Source organism: Myotis myotis, unplaced genomic scaffold (genome assembly GCF_014108235.1).
Source record: "Myotis myotis isolate mMyoMyo1 unplaced genomic scaffold, mMyoMyo1.p scaffold_m19_p_3, whole genome shotgun sequence".
Lineage (NCBI taxonomy): Eukaryota > Metazoa > Chordata > Mammalia > Chiroptera > Vespertilionidae > Myotis > Myotis myotis.
The window spans coordinates 19,885,801-19,901,197 of record NW_023416335.1 but is presented as its reverse complement, the minus strand read 5'-3'; the positions used below and the strand labels follow the sequence as shown (position 1 = coordinate 19,901,197).

General features: G+C 39.9%; 1 long non-coding RNA gene across 1 annotated transcript in view; it reads right to left on the bottom strand.

The window, feature by feature from the left end:
* Positions 1-15,059, bottom strand: part of LOC118651455 — an 83,008-nt gene extending 67,949 nt beyond the window's left edge. Inside the window, exons 1-2 of the long non-coding RNA XR_004966246.1 lie at positions 14,896-15,059; positions 4,258-4,377 (exon numbers count right to left, since the gene is read on the bottom strand). This is a non-coding gene — a long non-coding RNA (uncharacterized LOC118651455). The remainder of the gene's footprint in view (positions 1-4,257; positions 4,378-14,895) is intronic.
* Positions 15,060-15,397: the final 338 nt, after the last annotated feature.

Genomic DNA, 15,397 nt, shown 5'->3' with positions numbered 1-15,397 from the left:
TGCTGTTGCCGATAAATGCCCTCTGCTTCACTGGAGAGCAAGGGGGACAGTGAGGAGAAATAAGGGTTTAAGAATCCTTAAGAATGTCTACATGTATCAGTTAAAGGTTTAAGTTTTTTTAAGCTATATTATCTATAAAAAGGCAGTGTCCATAGTTTTCCTAGAATAGACCCTGGAGCCTGACTGCTTCTGACTTGGCCTTTTTTTTAAGTCGGCGTCTTCATCTGTGAAAAGAAACCCTAATAGTATCACTTTCATATAGTAACTGGGAGGATGAAATGTAAATTCTGTGTAAATTTCTATGTAATATTTAGAAGTGGCTCTGTCACATCAGAGTTTCAAAGGACAGAATAGTAGTTACTCCATAAATGTGTTCTATTTTTACTCTTACTTACTAGTGAAATTTGATACATTGGCTATCCCTATGTTCTATGTTGTTTGAGGATCTTCATAGACTCTCATTCCCTTCCTAAATTTGATAGTAAAAATAGGTTTCTCTTTTCCTGGGATGGGTTTACCCTTTTCTTCTCAGTAAAGTCCTACTAATACTTTAAGACTCAATTTAAGCATCCACAATCCTAATTGACTGTCTTCTCCACTAACATAGCAAGCTCCCCAAAGCAAGGACCACATTCTATTAATATTTAACTACCCTAATGTCTACTATAATATCTGGCATTCTGTAGGTGATTACTACAAGTTTGTTGAATTATAATAAATTATTGAGTCATGAAAACAATAGTTGTTAATAATAAAATAAATGTTTATATCACCCCCATTTTTAAAGAAGGCTTTATTTATTTTTGAACCGGTATATTTAATTTCAGACAGATTAACTCTCTTTTCAAAGTAACATTTTCCTAATTATGTACTAGAGTATTTTACATATATCATTTCATTTAATCTTTGCAAAATTGCATGAAGTAGATATTATTGGTCTAATTTAACAAATGAGGAAACTAAGGCTTTAGAATTTCAGTATCTTCTCTAAAGTTTACATGATTAATAAGTATTGATTGAGTATTCTCACTCAGTTTTCTTAATCCCAAGTCTGTACTTTCAAGCAGGATGCTATACAAGTGTTTTTCAAAACTGAATATGAATTAGAAAAGTCACCTGGGAATGTGGTTAAATGCAGATTCTGATTCAGTGGATCCAAGATGGGCCACAGGTTCTGCATTTGTAACACCTCCCAGGCAATGCTGGTGCTGTGCACAGACCACTCGTGTATATCATGGTTCTGCTTTCCCTCCAGATGTTTCTCAGCTGCACTATTTCCCACTGCCCAGTTTCTCACTCATCATCCTGCCTTGACATCCAGTGCTTAGGCTGCCTGTGAGTCACAGCTCATTTTCAAATGTTAGCTGAGAGAACTTCTTTAGCTCTTGGCTGTTTGAATTTAGACTTGCTATGAAATATCTTAAGCAACATGAAAGATTTAAAGTAGCACAGACCCCCTTCTAGCTCTTAACACAGAGTAATCCTGGATTTAAAAAAATAGAAAATCAGAAACATATAGTCAGATTTGAAAAAAAATGGTGAAATTACTTTCTCAGAAATAACAGAGAATGCATAATCAAAACGGTTATTGTACAAGCTAACTCAGTGGCAGTGCAAGGGGGTGTTAGACCTAGATAAAGGCCTGAACACTTTAGGGGGCGTTGTTATTTAACATCCATCCAGGAGTAGTAGCTGTATCCTGAGAGACTACATAAGAGACAATGCTAGAACTAAGAACAATGTACCAACTAAAGTTTCTAAAAGACTTGCTTCCTCCAAGATAAAGAGGTAGAAAATCTCTAGTCATTGTCATGAACAGCAACATATCATCACTCAGCTGGTGTGGCTCAGCAGTTGAGCATCGATCCAGGAACCAAGAGGTCACCAATTCCATTCCCAGTCAGGGCATATGCCCAGGTTGTGGGCTCAATTTCCAGTGGGGGCCTTGCAGGAGGTAGTCAGTCAATGACTTCCTCTCTCATCAATGTTTCTATCTCTCTGCCCCTCTCCCTTCTGTAAAAATCAATAAAAATATATATTTTTTTTAAAAACAAAAAAAATCATTTTCTAGGATCTTTGAGAAGGAAGAAAAATCTTTTGTGAAAATCAAGAGCCCAAGATTTCACCATGGACAGATGTGAAGTTTTAATATCATACATGCTACAAGTATCCCAACATGATGAGTTAACATATAAATTTAATTCAGCAAATTACATGAGACCTCCAGAAGAAGTGCATGCCATACTGCTCTATTTGTAAAATCTCAAAGGACATTGTGCACATTTCCCCTAATCCCCACCACACACACATACACATACTTTTCTGTGGATGCCAAAATAAATACCACAAATTGGATGGTTTAAAACAATGGAAATGTATTTTTTCACAGTTCTGAAGGTCAGTTGTTTAACATGCCTCACTGGGCTGAATCAGTTTCACAGGGCCACACTGCCTCTGGAGGTTCCAGAGGAGGGTCTGTTCTTTGCTGCTTCTGGTTTCTGGTCACTGTTGGCACTTCCTTGGCTTGTTTAGTCACATTCTTTCAATTTCTGCCTCCATCACTTTGTCCTATGTGTGTCTGTCTAATCTCCCTCTGCTTCTAAGGCTAATTGTGATGGAATTTAAGGTCTACAGAGACCATCCAGGACTATCTCCTCAATTCAAGATCCTTTACTTAATGACAAATACAAAGACCCTTTTTTCAAACAAAATATTATTTGTAGGTTCCAGGGACTAGAATGGAACATTTCTTTGGGGCTACTATTTAGCCTACTACTACAGGAATAATGAAAACACAGTCTATCCAACAAACAGCAAAGAAAGAGTACAGCCAATAACTATTTTTGTCCACTTTGAATATTTCTTGTCTGTTTCATTTCAGCTTACCCTTTTACTCTGACCCTAGATTGAAGTAATGGAAAACATCAGAAAAAAGAGTCAGCAACCTGAAGTCAAAGAACCAAATTCAGCTCTCCACCTCTTTTTGTGACTAAAGTTTTAATTGAGCACTGTCACATCCATTCTTTACATATTTTCTGGCTGTTTTTGTGCTATGACAGCAGAGTTGAGTAGTTGCAGCACACACCATATGGTCTGCAAAGCCTAAAATATTTACTATCTGGTCCTTTCCAGAAAAGTCTGCCACACTTTGAATTAAATGATCTACTCTAAGTGGAAATAGGGAAAAATAATTACATAGATTAATTGATTGACTGTGTGTGTGTTTTGCATTTTTGAATTAAAGTCCTTATCAATAGTCTGACACCTTCAGTGGAGTTGAAGTTCTGTCAGAGAATTGACAAAGGAAGAAGAAAAGTTTTGCTTCCTTGGATTTGGAAAGTTTGGACTCAGGATTTCCTTCAACTCTGCAGAATGTTCTAAGAAGAAAGATTTGCAATTAGATGCTAAGCATATTGGACTGGAGAGATAAGGGGCAGTAAATACCGCCACAAATTTTATGAGAAGTGTATGCAGCCCATATTTTACTCCTAATGGGATGCACATTTTGGCCTCATTTTATTTTTACTTCTGTTGTAAGTTGGCTCAAATCATTTTGATGGAAGTAGATGTGGTCTAAATAAATAACCATACATGGACAGCACAAAAGAAGGGAAAATGGGGGCAGAAAAAATAAATCTCATAAGTAGTTGTATTTTAAGCAGAAGGTCAGGCTTTGCATTAGGTAGTATTTATACGATATTTGTGGAGCGTCTTAAAATGCCAGGAAAAAATAATGATAGGCACTGGTCTTAAAAACAATAGTGTCAGGATCAGCTGACGTCGTTTTTCCATTGCTGCTTGGCTTTCATTTCTGTGTAAGAGACAGCAATGCCTGTTCTCAAGGCTTCATGTCAGGCTCAGAGATCACAATTCTCTCTGGCCTGGGTTCCATGACAGCATTCACTGACATGCTAGCTCAAGAGAAGGCATACACTCGGGCTCTGTAAATTTACAGTAAGCATGGCTAAATGTTTAGGAATCTGACGTTTTGAGGTTTTTGTTCTGTCAATTATAGGGTAAAAATATGAAAATTTTTATTTTATAGAAAATCCTACATATTATTTACATTAACACCTGTCTGAGCTGCCTTAAAAATAAGTTGGAGGAATTATCACTCTCTAATTTGAGACCGACTTTTTCAGAAGGATATCTGACAAGGATAACAGGATCATGCCACCCCTCACTTGACCCATTCATTATGCTTAGTCTTTCATCTGTCCTGCCTATCTTGGAGATTTTCAGCAGTGGAAAAATTACCTTACAATGGTGTCAGTAGCAGCACCTGGAGGAACAGTGAGAGAGTCAAGCCTGGACTCCCTTAGAGCAGCGGTTGCCAACCTTTCAGACTCCACGGACCACTGGTTGGTGACTGCTGCCCTAGAGAACACAGAAAATGTACAGATGGAGCAAGCCTGCTTATTTGGCTGGCTTCAGCCCTGGAGGATACAACCCTAAAAAAGCCTTAATAGTGTCTCAGAAGAGAAAGTTCAGGGAAAGATATTTGAAGGGTTTTGTCAGTTAAGGAAGATCTTTCAAGGCAAGAAATCATAGATTTGCATAAGGTATATTTACATGATATTTTAAGATTGATGAGCACTGTGAGGTGATGGTTTTAAAGTCAATCTTGATAAGGAAATTCTTTGTTGGATAAGTGAGCTATTTGCCCAAGGGAACAATTTATTTATCCTGATAGAAAAGCTATTTACCCAGATGAGCAAATTATTTGTTCCCATAAATTGATTCACAGAAATTCCCTGAAGCAAATAGTGAACTTTTATTGCTTTACAGCCTTACCTTTCTGGTCAAGAGTTAAGTCAGTTTGACACAGTTGGCCTCTGTTTAATTCTAAGTAGGCAGCTAGACAGGCATGAGCAGAGCAAGGATTGTGGGCCAGGTATTGAAGGTCACCAGGAGGAAAGCCCCGGTGCCTCCCAACAAATTGTAGAGGGGTACCTCACCCTCAGGGTGACCTTCCATCCCCTAGTATATTGTTGGTCATGCAGTTTGGACCCTCTTCTTCCCCCTGACCTAGTGCAGACCATGACACTGAAATCTGGAAGCTGATGAATAGTCTATTGAGACCTTCCCCTGGGACCTCCTCTAAAATCCCCACCCCCTTCTTTTCCCAGCACAAGTGCTCTCTCTAAAGCAGCAGTTCTCAACCTGTGGGCTGAGACTCCTTTGGGAGTCGAACAACCATTTCACAGGGGTCGCCTAAGACCATCGGAAAACACATATATAACTACATATTGTTTTTGTGATTAATCACTATGCTTTCATTATGTTCAATTTGTAACAATGAAATTGGGGGTCACCACAACATGAGGAACTGTATTAAAGGGTCGAGGCATTAGGAAGGTTGAGAACCACTGCTCTAAAGCATGCCCAGGCCTCCCCCCCCCCCCTCCTTCACTCCAGGCACATAGACCCTTGTTTTCTTTCCCCTAAGTTCCAAGGGCCCTTTTTTGCCCCTGTAACTTGTTTCCTGAGCCCATGCAGCCCAGCTGGCTCACTTCTTCTACCTCGTGGCTTTCTAAATAAACTTTTTCTTGTATTTGAGTCTTGCCTCTGAATTATTTCTTAACCAGAATTCAAGTACCAAGGTTGCTGAACCGAGGTCCAATTGCTGGTAACCTTCTGGTACCTTTTCACCGCTAATAGTTCTATAGTTATATGGATTCAGGAGATTCTCTATTCATAAAGATTTTGCCCTGAAACATGACACAGAAGGTCATTCCTGTTTTAACCCTATTGATAATTCAAACTTGTTCATTATATCTCCAAACATACTCTTTTGAATCAAAGTATCTAAAGCTTATCATTATTTTCAGAGCTTTGTTAACATCTGTTCTTGTCTGGTCACATTCAAGTCAATGACTAAGTTCCTTTTACTGTCTGAACTTGCCCAGCCTTCAATAGTATTGCAGTTCTCTTAAAGAATTGATAATTCTTCGAAGTCACTAATCATCCAAGAGATGCAAATCAAAACAACAATGAGGTATCATCTCAAATGGCTATCATCAACAAACGACAAGTACTAGTGAGAATGTGGAGAAAAAGGAACCCTCTTGCACTGCTGGTGGGAATGCAGACTGGTGCAGCCACTGTGGAAAGAAAACAGTATGGTGTTTCCTCAAAAAATTAAAAATGGAACTTCCATTTGACCCAGTAACCACACTTCTAGGAATATATCCCAAGAAAACAAACACTAATCAGAAAGGGTATATGCACCCCTATGTTCATAGCAGCACAATTTACAATAACTAAGATTGGAAACAGTCTAAGTGCCCATCAGCAGATGAGTGGATTAGAAAACTGTGGCACATCTACACAATGGAATACTGCATTGCTGTAAAAAAGAGGGAATTCTTACCATTTGCAACAGCATGGATGGAACTGGAGAGCATTATGCTAAGCGAAATAAGTCAGTCAGAGAAAGATATCACATGATCTCACTCATTTGTGGGATATAATGAACAACATAAGCTGATGAACAAAAATAGAACCAGAGTCATAGAAGCACCGAATAGTCTGTCCAACCCATGAGGGAAGGTTGGGGGTGGGATGGGTAAGAGATTGACCAAAGAACTTGCATGCATCCATATGAGAATAACCAGTGGACACAGACTTGAGGGTGGGGAGGTGAGGATATGTGCTGGGGGGTGGAGGCAGCTGGGGAGAAGTCAATGGGGGAAAAAGGAAACTTACGTAATACGTTAAACAATAAAGAATTTAAATTAAAAACTGAATTGATAATTGAAGGAAAAATATTTAATCTCTTTGCAATTGAAAAATAAAGATTCAGGATTTCTTTCAACTATGCATTCTGGTTTCTTACAGGAAAGATTTTCAGTTAGGAGCTAACCACATTGGATGAGAGGGAGAGAAGGAGTGATCTTTGTCAACATAACCCACACACTAGATGCTCAGTTTCAAGGAGAAAACAAATCAGAAACTTGGACAGATGACCATGATTTCAGAACCCGATTCTGCTCATGGAAGTTAGAGAAATAGATAGAAGCACAAAGCTCAGCTGAACACAACAGCGGTGCTTGTTCAGTTTATAACATCTTAATACCAAGGGAGTGCTATTTTGTTTTACTTTCATTTGCTTCTCAGCTGTTTTTAAAATCTCCAGTCTTATCTAGTCATTCTTTTGCAACAACAATCATATGGCAATTCCAATGTCACTAAAGTTAAGATTTCCCAAGAGCTTTGTATCTTGAAATTTCCCATGTGAAGTGTGATGGTCTTTGTGGTCAGGGAAAGTCTGCTTGTGTCCACTGCCCCTCATCTGCCAATCACTTTCCTCCTGGGTTTTTGTCAGATAAAAATCCTGTTAATGGGAACAGTAGAGGCTGTTTTAGAGAGAAAGAGAAATCACAAAAGGTTAAGTGTGGAAAGGGATTCCAATTACCCTTTTCATAATTATGATAGTGATAAAGAATAGATATGGAGTAGGGATTAATCCGTAATCTTCTTATATAATAAAAGGGTAATATGCACATCAACCAAACAGCAGAACAACTGGTCGCTATGATGCACACTCACCACTAGGGGGCAGACACTCGATGCAGGAGGTGCCCCCTGGTGATCATTGTGCTCCCACAGGGGGAGCGCCACTCAGCCAAAAGCCATACTCACGGCTGGCGAGTTCAGCGGCGGTGGCAGGAGCCTCTCCCACCTCGGCAGCAATGCTAAGGATATCCAACTGATGGCTTAGGCCCGTTCCCCACAGTGAGCGGGCCTAAGCCATCAGTTGGACATCCCCTGAGGGCTCCTGGACTGTGAAAGGTCACAGGCCAAGTTGAGGGACTCCCCCCCATGAGTGCACAAATGTTGTGCAGCAGGCCTCTAGTCATAATAGAGGAATATGCAAATAGTCCGGGATGCTGTCACATAATTACCTATCAGGACAGGGGCAGTGGAGAGAGCGCTCTCAGCATGCCTGTGCCAGGGATCCGAAGGGCGCAGAGAGGAAGGGAGAACAGATAGGCACTTAGGGGGATCAGGCCAGGAGGTGAGAGCAGTTAGGCAGTTAGGGGGATCAGGCAAGGAGGGGAGAGCAGTTAGATCAGGCTGGCAGGGGAGCAGTTAGGGGCATCAGGCAGGCAGGCAGGTGAGCGGTTACGAGCCAGTGGTTCCAGATTGCGAGAGGGATCCCAGATTGGAGAGGGTGCAGGCTGGGCTGAGGACACCGCCCCCCCCGCCCCCGTGCACGAATTTTGTGCACTGGGCCTCTAGTATTTATATAAAGCATTATAATATATGCTATATACATGTACATACACATGTAAACTCATGTAGTTCTTGATTTTTTTACAACATCCTTATGAGATAGGCATTCAGTTTATTGATATTATTAACCCTAATTTAGAAATAAATAAACTTGATTTTCCCAGAGTTTAAGTGCTTGCTTTGAACACAGATTAGTAAATCCTAGAGGTATGTCTCTAAACCAGCGATTTTCAGCTTTTATCATCTCATGGCACACATAAACTAATTACTAAAATTCTGCAACACACCAAAAATATATTTTTTAATGAACTGATGACAAAAATAGGTATAATGTTGATTCATTCACACTGGATGGCTATTGTTGTGTTGGCTGTTGTCATTTTTTTTTTTTTTTTTAATTTGACAATCTAAGGGAAAGAGGTCAATGTCCCTCACTAAATAATCAGGTATTGCATGTTTTAAAAACTCTCGTGGCACACCGGTTGAAAATTGCTACTTTAGACTCTTGCTAACTAAAGGATGTCTGGGAACCGGCAACATCAGCATCACCTGGGAGCAAGTTAGAAATGCAGACTCTTGGGCCCGGAGCTGCTGAATCAGAGCCTGTACTTTCACAAAACTCCAGGTGAGTCTTTTGCACAACAAAGTTTAAGGAGCTCTGCTCTAGATCAAGTCTCTGTTACATGCCGTGAAAGCTTTGTGATTTCCATCACTGGCCACTTCCTCAAAACTTACCCACAATATCATTTTCTAGGAGTCTGGCAATTAGAGTGATGAATCATGCAGTCTGTGGCCTCAGTTTATCTTTGGCTTGGCTTCAGTCTGAGAAGTCATTTTTTATCTTTTTCAAGGTTATCACTATTGGAAAACAAAAGTAAGCATAGCTACCAAAGGGCATAAAGCAGGAAAAAAAATAAAAAGGAAGTATGCTCAGTAGATTATTTCCTGTTCTTTCTGCTTTGAAGAGCTGCTCCAAAAAGCATAGACCATTAGGACTAAATTTCAAGTAGAATGAGGAGAGCTATAAATGGAGTCATTTTGCTGTCTATTGTCAATGTAATCAACCAGGTAGACAGACATGATTTTGCTTCATTTGTATCAGGGCTCTTGTATATTCTGTCTCTTGTAAAATTTTCACAATGAATGCTAGTGTGGTTTAAGAATCTGCAAAATTCTGTCTGTCACTGGGAGATCTAGGCTTGCAGGACTATGCACTTAGGCCAGGCCTCTACAGCAAAGACTGGCCCAGGAACCTAGAGGCTGAATTTTGTCCTCTCAGGCCTTACCCAGCCTGCCTGCTCCCACAGAGCATCAGAAGGTTTACCTATTGTCCCCAAACAACAACAACAACAAAAAGTAAATTGAGACAATGTGTCAGTTGTTTTTGTTTTGATCACAGGGTTTAGAATTAATTGATGTCTGGCCCATGATCTGAATGATGAAGTTCAGAGGGCTGCAATGTTTTTAAAGTTTGATAATCTACCCACTCCCACCCAAACCAAACAATAGCTAAGTCTTTTTAATTTCCCAGATTTTACTCCATTTCCAGATATTTCATTCTTCCAGCAGCTTTTTTTTTTAAGGGGGTTAAGGGGGTTCTGGTAAATATTTTTACTTTAAATAAAAAGATTGTTTTTACTGCTGTTTCCTTGTTTTTATGTTATTCTAAAAAGTTAAAAGGCATAGTACTCAACTAGGATATGAAGGAACTAAATGGCTGAAAACCTGATCAGGGGCACGTTACTTCAGTAGAGATCTCAAAAGTTTCTTCCCAAACAAAAATAAGATATAGTTAACAGATACAGAAATTTTCAATATTATTCTGGTATGTTTTTCTGTATATTAGTGTTCATCTTATTGGACATATGGAAATGTCGTTGGGAGGACACATGATTCTGAGAATTACCTCTAGTGAAAACGTGGATCTAACTGGCCAGAGGCCAGAAGAAAAAAGACTTCACCACCAGAGGAGATAATTAAGTCAAACAACCTTCAAATCTGGGGAAGATCACTTTTGCACAGTTGTTTTTCCATGTCCATTTATAGAATATCACATTGCTTATTATGGGGTACTCTTTCATCCAACTGATATTTATAGAGTGCCTCTAATGTGCCAGAGACTGTTAGCCATCAGGTAAAGAGAAAACAGCGAAGCAGGCAAGGTTCCTGTTCTCTCGGCTCTTGTTTTCTAGTTCTGTTGGTCATTGTGATGGCAGAGGAGGGAGAGACCTTGGAGAACAATAAAAATGATATTTTTATATTAAAAGAGATTTGATTTATACTAATTTGTGAATATAGTTATGGGAGCTGGTTAAGTAGTCAGTTTCCCTGATCTCAAGATGCCAGCATATAGCATGATGTGAAAAAGCTTTAAGAGATGCTGTATGCCAGAGAGTGTGTGTTCACTTTCCCTTTAGTGATCAGATAGACAGATGCCATAACCACTGAGGGAATTCCAGTCCCAGAAACATTTCATCTAATTATTGAGGTTAATAAATTACCTAGGTTATTAAAAACAAAGCATAAGGGACCACTGGATGACCAGCCTCCAGAGCTCATGTTTTGCCCACCAAATTGATTCACCCCAGGTATTCCACTTTAAGTGGAATGAATTCTCACATTTACTCTGCTTTCCATGGAATAAACTGTACTAGCAGACAACTACAATGGCTGTCATCTGTCAGCAGTTATTACCTACCATTAAAGCTAAAGGGAGTGTTAATGAAAAATATTACAGCATGCTTTGCAAAATTCACAAACTATTTTAATATTGCCCCCTGCCAAGCTAAATATAGTGGTCTGCCTAATCAGAAATTTTTACCTCTCTCATCTTCTCCCCTATTCTGCTTTCCAGATACCCAGCATCCATCCAACCTGCAGTAACAAAGGCCATATTCGATTACTTAAAGCAGAATTCAGTCTCATTTTACCAGAGGTTATTCTGCAAGAGTCTTTTGTGTTTTGTCTTTCCATGTTCTGAAAAGGGTGTGTATTGAAGGCTGCAGACCATTCTTCCTGAATAGATAGCTTTAGGTGGACTCAGAAGCCTGGATGTGCTGTCACAGAGCTGTAGGGAAGCTGAAACAATGCTCTTCGTAAATAGGCTTTGTCTGCCCATGCTGGCAACAACTGCTCCAGAAAGAGTACACAGGCAATATGCTACTGTGTATTCCCCACAGGCACTTAGCACTCATGCACACAGCTTCCAAATTTGTCATCTGTCTTTTCTACTTTTGCCAAATTCCTATTCTCCCTGGTCAGAGCCATAAGACATAAGCTTCTTTTCCAGTCTCTGGGGCCCATGATCATTCTAGCCTTGTGACTGTTCACTTTCCAGTGTGTGTGTGTGTGTGTGTGTGTGTGTGTGTGTGTGTGTGTAAAGGGGGTGGGGGGAGTATTATGGGACGCATTCCCCATGGTTTCAGAATTAAATTGCGTCCCAGGGCTTACAAAGTTATATGCTAGTTGGTGGTTCTAACTGCAAAAAATGAAGAATATTGAGTAAACTTAGAAACAATAGTTATAGACAGAGATATTTCTGAGCTCTTTGTCGTATTAGTGTCTCCCCACTGTGACTTGTTTAGAGTGATGTGAACAAGCATGATACTGAGGAGAGACACAGACCCAGTAAGGTTAGGTGGCACCAGCCTGGGTACAAACAGTGTCCAAGTTGGGACCACAACGTATGCTTCCTGCTCTCCATTTGACCAACTTTATTTGAGTTAAGAAAATACTTCAGAGAGGAGAACTTTAAGCTAGGTCTTGAAATAAATATCCATGATTAGGAAAAGGAAAATATGTGAAAAAGTAAAACCACATAGGTGAAGGGAGACATGTGCTAAAAGATGGCTTTCCAAGAACCCATCAAGGTAAAGAGGGTGAGTGGCCACAAAAGACTACAGAAGTCTTTGGGACTAGACATGGAGGGACATTCAAGTGACACTAAGGATTATCTCTTTATCTCATGGGCAATAGGGACATAATTAGATTTCAGTTTGGATAGATCATTACACACAGTTTTGCTCATACAGAAACCATTATCCTTGCCCAGGCCAGTTTGGCTCAGTGGATAGAGTGTGGGCCCTTGAACTGAAGGGCCATGCGTTTGATTCCAGTCAAGGACACTTACCTCAGTGTGTCAATCCCTAGAATCCCTGCCCTGGTTGGTGCCCGTGCAGGGTGCAACCAATTGATGTGTTTCTCTCTGCCTCTCCTCCTCCATTCCACTCTCTCTAAAAATCAATGGGACCTGGAGAGCATTATGCTAAGTCAAATTAGCCAGTCAGAGAAAGATAAATACCACATGATCTCACTCATTTGTGGAATATAGAGAACTGCATAGACTGATGAACAGGGACAGATCCAAAGACAGAGAAACAGCAATCAGACTATCAATCCCCAGAGGGAAAGGAGGGGAGGGTGGGGGTAAGGGGAGGAGATCAACCAAAGGACTTGTATGCATGCATATAAGCCAAACCAATGGACATGGACAACAGGGGGATGAGAACATGAGTGTGGGGGCGGGGGGAAGGTTGGGGGTTAATGGGGGTATGAGGACACATTTGTAATACCTTAACTAATAAAGAAATTAAAAAAATCAATGGGAAAATGTCCTCGGGTGAGGATTGACCAAAAAATAAAACAATTGTCCTTGATAATTGGAAATTAAAAATATCAAATGTAGGGCGCAGGTCTATCTGTACACTAAAGTGTTAAAAGAAGAACTTGTTGAAGAAATTTAGAAACTCCAGAGTTAATATGCTAGCTGGAAAGATAAAGACATATAAGAGCAGTTCTGTAGAAATGTAGATTCAGATTGGATTCAGCATCTATAACAAACATTGAGATAGGAGAGGACAAGTTTAAAGAGTGGACTAAATAGATTTTTCTGAAGAAGAGGAATTTCACTTGGGTTTTGATGGATGTGACCAGTAAAGATAAAAGGGGAAAGTAAATATTATAAATAAAACACAAAGTATTTGTGGAATATATAGAGTCAAATTATTTGGTTGAATTATTTGCTTTAAGAAATGACCCATACAGATGTTAGTGAGAAATGACTGTGGGGAAAATTCCTAGGATGAAAGCATTTGATTGGGACACTGGATGCCAGACCAACGGCCTCAAAGCTTTAGGAAGTTAGCCCCAGACTAGGGTTCAAGGAGTCCATCTAGTATTATTAGATGGCTTGAATAAAGTTTTTTGTCACAGCCAGAGTTATTTGTCAGAAACAACAAACTATTGCTGTCTGGTTTAAGCAGCAAAGGGATATTTTGAAAGGATATCAGATATCTCATGGATTTGCTGGCAATTCTGAAAAATGATCAGGAATAAAGTGAAAACTCGAGACTGTAGCCAACATCAACAGTGCAGAAATCATCCCCTGGGGAAATGTCACCTCAGTTGCTGAACACTAGGTTGTGACTCATACCACATGTTTGTGACCATCAGAGCCTGATGACATCACTGCCACTGCTGCCAGGCAGGATATATCCTGCCCTGAATCCTGCTTCAAAACCCAGACCAAGTGTGACTGGTGTACCGAGGCTAGGTCATAGACTCAAACATAGAATGAGATTCAGATAAAAGGTAATACCAAAAGAAGTTATTGTTACTACAAGTCTGTTGTTGTCATTGCTTTTGGAGTATACATTCTTGCATTGTTGTTATTGATTTCATGGGAATTACTGATATGGTCTCTAATTTCCTTAAGGATTTTCTAAATAACTTACCTATAGTCTTTATAACAATATCAGAAACACCACCTGACCCTGCTGGATTCTTACTAGGCTTCACCAGAACACTTACTTACAATAGGCCAGATTCCTTGTTTCTATTTTTTTTTCCATTGAGATAACATTCACCATTTTAAATTATACAACTCTAGTTTTTAGTACATCCACAGTATTATGAAACCACCACCACTATCTAATTCCAGCATATTTTTATCACTCAAAAAAAAAACACAACTCTGTTACCATTACCCAGTGATGCATTAATCTCCCTCCCTCCAAGCACTGGCAATCACTAATCTACTTTCTGTCTCAATGAATTTCCTATTTTGGTGATTTCATATGAATAGTAGTATATAATATGTGACTTTTTGTGTATGGCTTCTTTAAATTGCCATAATGTTTTCAAAATTTACTCCTGTTGTAGAATATCTTAGTGTTTCATTCCTTTTATGGCTGAATGATGTTCCGTTGTATGTATATAACACATTTGTTTAATTTATTCATCTGTTGATGAACTCTTAGTTGTTTTTATTTTTTGGCTATTGTGAATAAGGCTTCTATGAACATTAGTATAAAACATATCTGACTCTCTGTTTTTAATTCTTTTGGAGATAATACCCGAGAGTGGAATTTTTGTGTCACATGGTACGTTTAACATTTTGAGGAATCACCAAATTGTTTTCCACAGTTTTACCATTTTACAATCCCACTAACAATATGAGAGTTCCAATTTTTACATCCCTGCCAACACTTGTGCCAATTAATTAATTTTCTCCCTAGATTTAGTGGGACATACGCAGGTGACGAGGGGTCAGCAATAACGGCCTATCCCCTGCTACTTCAATGTCTAGAAAGTTGAGCCAACCAGAACACATGAACACACAAGACAGAATTAGTATGCAATCACACAGGGTTTATTTACCTATTCCTAGTGGGTCCTAGGCTCCAGCAAAGGCCACCTGGCAATGCACACCGAAAGAAGGACGACGCAGACGAAGACAGACAGGCGGCCACAGGTGGTTGAGGCTCGCACAGCAGAGCAGTCAGTCAGGGGCTTGTCTCACGGAGTGACGTGGAGTCGTCCTCTCATCAGGCAGGAGATGTCGACTAAGGAAGGTCCGGTGCTTATATTGCCGGTCGTAAACAACTTGTGTCTTATCGGTGTGGGCCAGATGGTGTGCCTTATGCTAAGAGCAGGGCCTTTACACTTTAAGGGCTTAGAGTGTTCACATCAAGATAGTGGGGTGTTCACCAATTTGGAAGTTACAAAGTATTGGGGTCTCCACACAGCAAACATTTCACACAATAATTATATCACACATTAGAGGGGTTTCCTTATGACCATAGCATTATTATAACAGTCACTAAGCCTGGCCAGAGGTCAGGGCCAATCAAGGCCTTCTGGCTGCCGGCCGGGGACTTCC